At 42.8% G+C, this 6,000-nt stretch overlaps 1 long non-coding RNA gene across 1 annotated transcript in view; it reads left to right on the top strand.

The window, feature by feature from the left end:
- The first annotated feature begins 1,042 nt into the window (after positions 1-1,042).
- LOC103279809 (uncharacterized) overlaps positions 1,043-6,000 on the top strand; it is a 72,071-nt gene continuing 67,113 nt past the window's right edge. The window contains exon 1 of the long non-coding RNA XR_010005516.1: positions 1,043-1,521. This is a non-coding gene — a long non-coding RNA (uncharacterized LOC103279809). The remainder of the gene's footprint in view (positions 1,522-6,000) is intronic.

Below are 6,000 nucleotides of genomic sequence, written 5' to 3'. Positions count from 1 at the left end.
GTGACTGGATCGCGGGCAAACGTAAGAGCTTCCATTTATCGTCATCAATCCATAACAATCTTGACAACAAGGAGAAAGAACAACACCCCAACGCAGGGCGACTTTGCTCAGGTTGGGTAAAGAAAGTGGAGAAAATATATTTTACAGTAGAGTCTCACTTATCCAACGTTCTGGATTATCCAACGCATTTTTGTAGTCAATGTTTTCAATGCATTGTGATATTTTGGTGCTAAATTCGTAAATACAGTAATTACTACATAGCATTAATGTGTAATGAACTACTTTTTCTGTCAAATTTGTTGTATAACATGTTTTGGTGCTTAATTTGTAAAATCATAACCTATTTTGATGCTTAATATGCTTTTCCTTAATCCCTCCTTATTATCCAACATATTCGCTTATCCAACGTTCTGCCAGCCCGTTTATGTTGGATGACTCTATTGTATGTACAGTAGAGTATCACTTATCCAACATTCACTTATCCAACATTCTGGATTATCCAACACATTTTTGTAGTCAATGTTTTCAATACATCGTGATATTTTGGTGCTAAATTCGTAAATACAGTAATAATTACTATGTAGCATTACTCCGTATTGAACTACCTTTTCTGTCAAATTTGTTGTATAACATGATGTTTTGGTGCTTAATTTGTAAAATCATGACCTAATTTCATGTTTAATAGGCTTCTCCTTAATCTCTCCTTATTATCCAACATATTCGCTTATCCAGCGTTCTGCCGGCCCGTTTATGTTGGATAAGTGAGACTCTACTGTACTTAGAAGTCCTACATGACTACAGCAACCTAAACTCACATAGGCCGCGTAGCAATGGTTTTAATTCCCCCCTTCCTCGTCCAATAAAAATGTAGAGGTGTATCAGGCTCAGCCAATAAGAACCCCTTTTTCCATGCGCGAGGAGGATGGGAAGTTGTGGTGCTGCGTGGGCTCGGCGTGTTCTTGCCGGAGCGCAGGACTTAAATAAGAATAAATAAAATAATAATAAAACCAAGGAAAAGCGACAGAGTTAGGAACAAGTACTACGAGGGGGAAGGAAAGAAGGGAAGGCTCTCTTGATCCTCCCCATCTGACGCAGTTTGCATTGCGGGACAGAAGAGGGAGCTTGCAAAAAAGCAGATGGTGTGCGTGTGTTTTTCCGCATATAGTGTCCTCCCTAAATGTATCCCTTACTTTAACAGTGAATGGTAGCTCTATTCGTTACTGGATGCCTGAATATATGTGTGACAGAGAGCGGGCGTTACAGTAACGATTTGGTCTCAAAAGAGTTCCACGTTCCGCTGTTATGTAAGCTGCTCACATTGATGCCTGCGCGGCGACGCACTGCGCGCGGTTGGTTGCCAACCTCTCCCAGGCAAGTTCCTCTTTGCCCTTTTCGCCATCCTCTTTGGGGACCTTTTCGAAAAGGAAAAGGAAAGTGGTCGTTCTGGGTTGGGGACGCATTTGGAAGGACATGGAGACGGGCGCCAAGCGGCGCCAAAGGAGACGGGAAGAGCCGCAGGAGGTAAGGTCGCCCAGCCTGTTATATAAGGAAGCGTCTAGGGCCTGTCTACACCAGATATGGGCAAATTTGGGTCTTTCCCTGATGGGTTTTGGACTCCCAACGCCCACCATTCCTCACAGCCTCAGGCCCCTTCCTTTTCCCCCTCAGCCGCTTAAGCGGCTGAGGGGGAAAAGGAAGGGGCCTGAGGCTGTGAGGAACGGTAGGCGTTGGGAGTCCAAAACCCCTCAAGGAAAGACCCAAATTTGCCCATGCCTGGTCTGCACTGTAGCTTTAACACACACCGACCTCACTTGAACTCAATGCTATGGGAGCCCGGGAGTTCTAGTTTCCCAGTTCGCGGCTTGCATCCAGGTTGAAGCGAGATATTCCCATTGCTGTTCCTCGCCTTGCGTGGTTGTCAAATCCCAATGCCGGGAGACGGAGACGGGCGCCACGCTTCTCGCTTGCATGTGAGGCCTTGTGTTTTTTTTTTATTATCTTTCTCTTGTTATGATCAGTCTCCTCGCCGTCCTTCTTGGCCATGATACGAACATGTAGCAATCGCAAAAGCCGCGAGGCTTGGTTTCCGAGGGCGAGCGGCCACTCTATGAGAGGAGGAGGAGGGATCCAGCGGCGCGGCTCCTGGGGGGAAACGTTCTGTTCCCTGCCGTTGCCGGGGCAATAGCAGCGCCTCTGATGCGGGAGGGAAAGGGGGGTGTCAGCGGATGGAGAGGCGCCCGAAGCCCGCCCACCGCCTCCATCCCTGGCGTCACGAAGCAGATCAGGTGACACTATGGTCTGTATTACTGTCAGATTTCCGGGCTGTATGGCCATGTTCCAGAAGCATTCTCTCCTGACGTTTCGCCTGCATCTAATGGCAGACATCCTCAGAGGTTGTGAGGTCTGTTGGAAACTAGTCAAGTGGGTCTTATATATCTGCGGAATGTCCAGGGTGGGAGAAAGAACTCTTGCCTGTTTGAGGCAGGTGTGAATGTTGCAATTGTCCACCTTGATTAGCATTGAAAAGCCTTTCAGCTTCAAGATCTGGTGTTTCCTCCATGGGGGAATTCTTTGTTGGAAGGTGTTAGCTGGCCTTGATTGTTCCCTGCCTGAAATTCCCGTTTTCTGAATATTGTTCTTTATTTGCTGTCCTGGTTTTCGAATTTTTTAAATACTGATAGCCAGAGTTTGCTCATTTTCATGGTTTCCTCCTTTCGTTTACTTTAATAATCTTTTACTTGAAGTCCTACAATCAGGCATGTAGCGGGGGGGGGGGGGGGGGCTTGAGGGGCTTCAGCCCCCCCCCCCCCAAATCTCAGGGTGGACCATGAGAAGGCCTTACATTTATTATTTAAACTGTTATGTTTATTCATATCATGATCTGATCACCATGCTCAATATATTATTATTATTATTATTATTATTATTATTATTATTATTATTATTATTATTTATATTACTGTTTTTAATGTTTAATGTGTATAATTGTATTTTATGTGATTTGTTTTAAAAAAAATTTATGATTGTAATTACCCGGGCTTGGCCCCATGTAAGCCGCCCCGAGTCCCTTCAGGGAGATGGAGGGGGGTATAAAAATAAAGTTGTTGTTGTTGTTGTTAGGCTTTTCAGTGCTGGTCATGGTGATTAATTGCAACATTCACACTTGCCTCCGACAGACAAGAGTTCTTTCTCCCAATCCGGACTTTCCACATATAGATAAACCCCACTTGCTTAGTTTACAACAAACCTCACAACCTCTGAGGATGCCTGCCATAGACATAGATAGTATGTCAGCACAGACTGCTTCTGGAATATGCCATACAGCCCAGAAAACTCACAGCAACTTATTGGAACAGTACCAAAGTATTTAGTTAAAGTATGTTAACTAACCAAGCTGTCTTTATAATACAGGCAGTTCCCAAGTTACGAACAAGATAGGTTTGTAGGTTTGCTCTTAAGTTGAATTTCTATGTAAGTCGGAACAGGTTCATTTTAAGTATAATTCCATCTGTGTGTGTGTGCATGCTTTGGATAGCATAGGGAAGGGTTAACACCCCTGTGGTGTTTGTTTTGCTGTCTGTGCCCCTGTTCAGAAGATTTCACCACACTTTCTGTCTCTGTGATAATTGGATTTTGAAAAATTTGACTTGTGGAAACAAGGTTTGGTGAGAATGCTTTCCCCCATGACACCTCTTTCAAGAGTTATTTTCCCCTTCTGGGAGTAGATTTTTCTCACTTCCTATTGTCTCACCCCTGTTCTGAACTATGAGTCGTTTGTAACTCAGGGACCACCTGTATAGCAAAACTGTATTACATTAAGTTAAGTTGGTCCTTCTGAATTGCTTTATTTCAATATTAATATCAAGTCAATACAGAGTTATGGTATGGTATTGAATTGGATGTAGCATCAGTTGGGCCTATTTTTAATAATTGTAGTCAACTGGAAACTGCATTCATCCAGTATAGAATCATAGAGTTGGAAGAGACCTCGTGGGCCATCCAGTCCAACCCCATTCTGCCAAGAAGCAGGAAAATCACATTCAAGGCATCCCCAACAGATTTTATTTACAGTATTTATATTCCGCCCTTCTCACCCAGAAGGGGACTTATATACATTATATACATATAGGGCAAACATTCAATGCCCACATACACATAGGACAGAGACAGATGTAGAGGCAAGATGGCTATCCAGCCTCTATTTACAAGCCTCCAAAGAAGGAGCCTCCACCACACTCTGGGGCAGAGAGTTCCACTGCTGAACAGCTCTCACATGTTCAGATGGAATCTCCTTTCCTGTAATTTGAAGACGTTCTGCGTCTTAGTCTCCAGGGCAGCAGAAAACAAGCTTGCTCCTTCCTCCCAATCTACCAATCCCCATGGGTGCCAGTGAAATAAGGGTCTATTGTTCATCCAGTTAACCAATTCCCACTTCACCTAACATTAGCATTATCTTGCCCACATTATTAATTTCTTTGTAAGGATATTATGGGGCACCTTGGAGAAGGCATGATCCATTTTTTCTTAAGACACACATTCTTATTTTCAGTCTCATCAGCCCCTCCGTACTAAAGAAAGCAGAACCAAAGGACTTGTTTTTTTAAAAAAAGTTCTTGTGAAAATAAGGTCCCCAGCAGTCTCTTGGGAACGTTCAAAAGCATCCAATACTCAAAAGCAAAATATGCCTATTCCAAAGACAACTACTTCAGCCAAACATCTGTTACATGTAGAAGAATACGGCTTGAGGTGACACCAAGTTTCTATGTAATGAACATAAAGCTTGGCAACTATAATAGCTGAGTGCTACATTTTTTTATATTGCGGTATAAAAACAGAGCAGATTATGCATGTCACAATTCTCGACTTTCTGCATAACTGTGGCCAGCATAGGAACTTTGATGTTGCCAGGTTGTCCACTTCAGAGCAGCAATACTGATTTTCTAGCATCCTAACAGTAACGTCTCTACAGATATATTACTTTTTGTATAAAGCAAGTGATGATGGAGCAAGAGAAGTTAAGTGCTTCTATTCTCACGTGTTGTTTTATACCACATATGAAATGCCCAAACAGGACCTAAATTGCCTCTTTTTGTTACTGTGACTCATGGCCTCATCCGTTCTTAAGCAGAACATTATTTTTCACCTTACCACACGTAGAGGTTCTTGGAAGGAGAATTTGTACCATGTGTTTGGGGGATTATTAATCTTCTGTGCTCCTTCCTCATATTATGAAACTGCATAATTTGTGGAATAGGTTTACTAGTGTCAAGTCTTGAGATCTGGAAGTAGCTGCTCCCGAACATTTTGGAAAGATTTCTGTGATGTACCTCTTGCCCTTGTCTGTTGTCAGTGAATTTTCTGGGATCAGCTACTTCTTTTGAGGCCATGCAATATGGAGGTTTCGATTCCTGGGAGATTCAGATACAAGCAAGGATTAATTTCTACATGTGTCCTCATTGTCTTGCTTCCTCCTTTATTTCTTGGCAATCCAACTGATAACACTGTGAATGGGGATGTGACCTTTGCCATATGCTCTGACTTTCCTTCCCTCCTTACATTTTGAGAGAGAGGGACAGGAAGAAAGTCCGTCAACACCACATATCAAAGGAAAGAAAAAGATGAAAGCCCTGTATGTTTCCAACATTTTCATTATGCAAAGGCAGGCATAATAACTATAAATCAGTCATGCAACTGAAGAATATACATCCTACATTTGCTAGGAAGGTTGGCTTGTCTGGAGCCTTTAGATAGACAATTCCAAAATTGACTGTACTTTTATTTGGTAACCTGCAGAACTGTCTAGAGGAGTTAATGGCATGCCTGTTTTATGTATGAGCCACATTAGTAAGTATGGCATTGGGGCTGCTCACATCATGCTTTGAAAAGGTTACTAAGTATTTTTAATTCTTTAAGGCATGTATTTGTCTTTGTGGTGAATAGTATCATCGCACCATAGTTTGTATAACACTACACAAAATGAGGAGCGTTCGATCCCAGTGC

This window comes from Anolis carolinensis, chromosome 4 (genome assembly GCF_035594765.1).
Source record: "Anolis carolinensis isolate JA03-04 chromosome 4, rAnoCar3.1.pri, whole genome shotgun sequence".
NCBI classification, from domain to species: Eukaryota; Metazoa; Chordata; class Lepidosauria; order Squamata; family Dactyloidae; genus Anolis; species Anolis carolinensis.
Note: the sequence above shows the minus strand (reverse complement) of the source record. Positions and strands in the feature narration are given on the sequence as shown.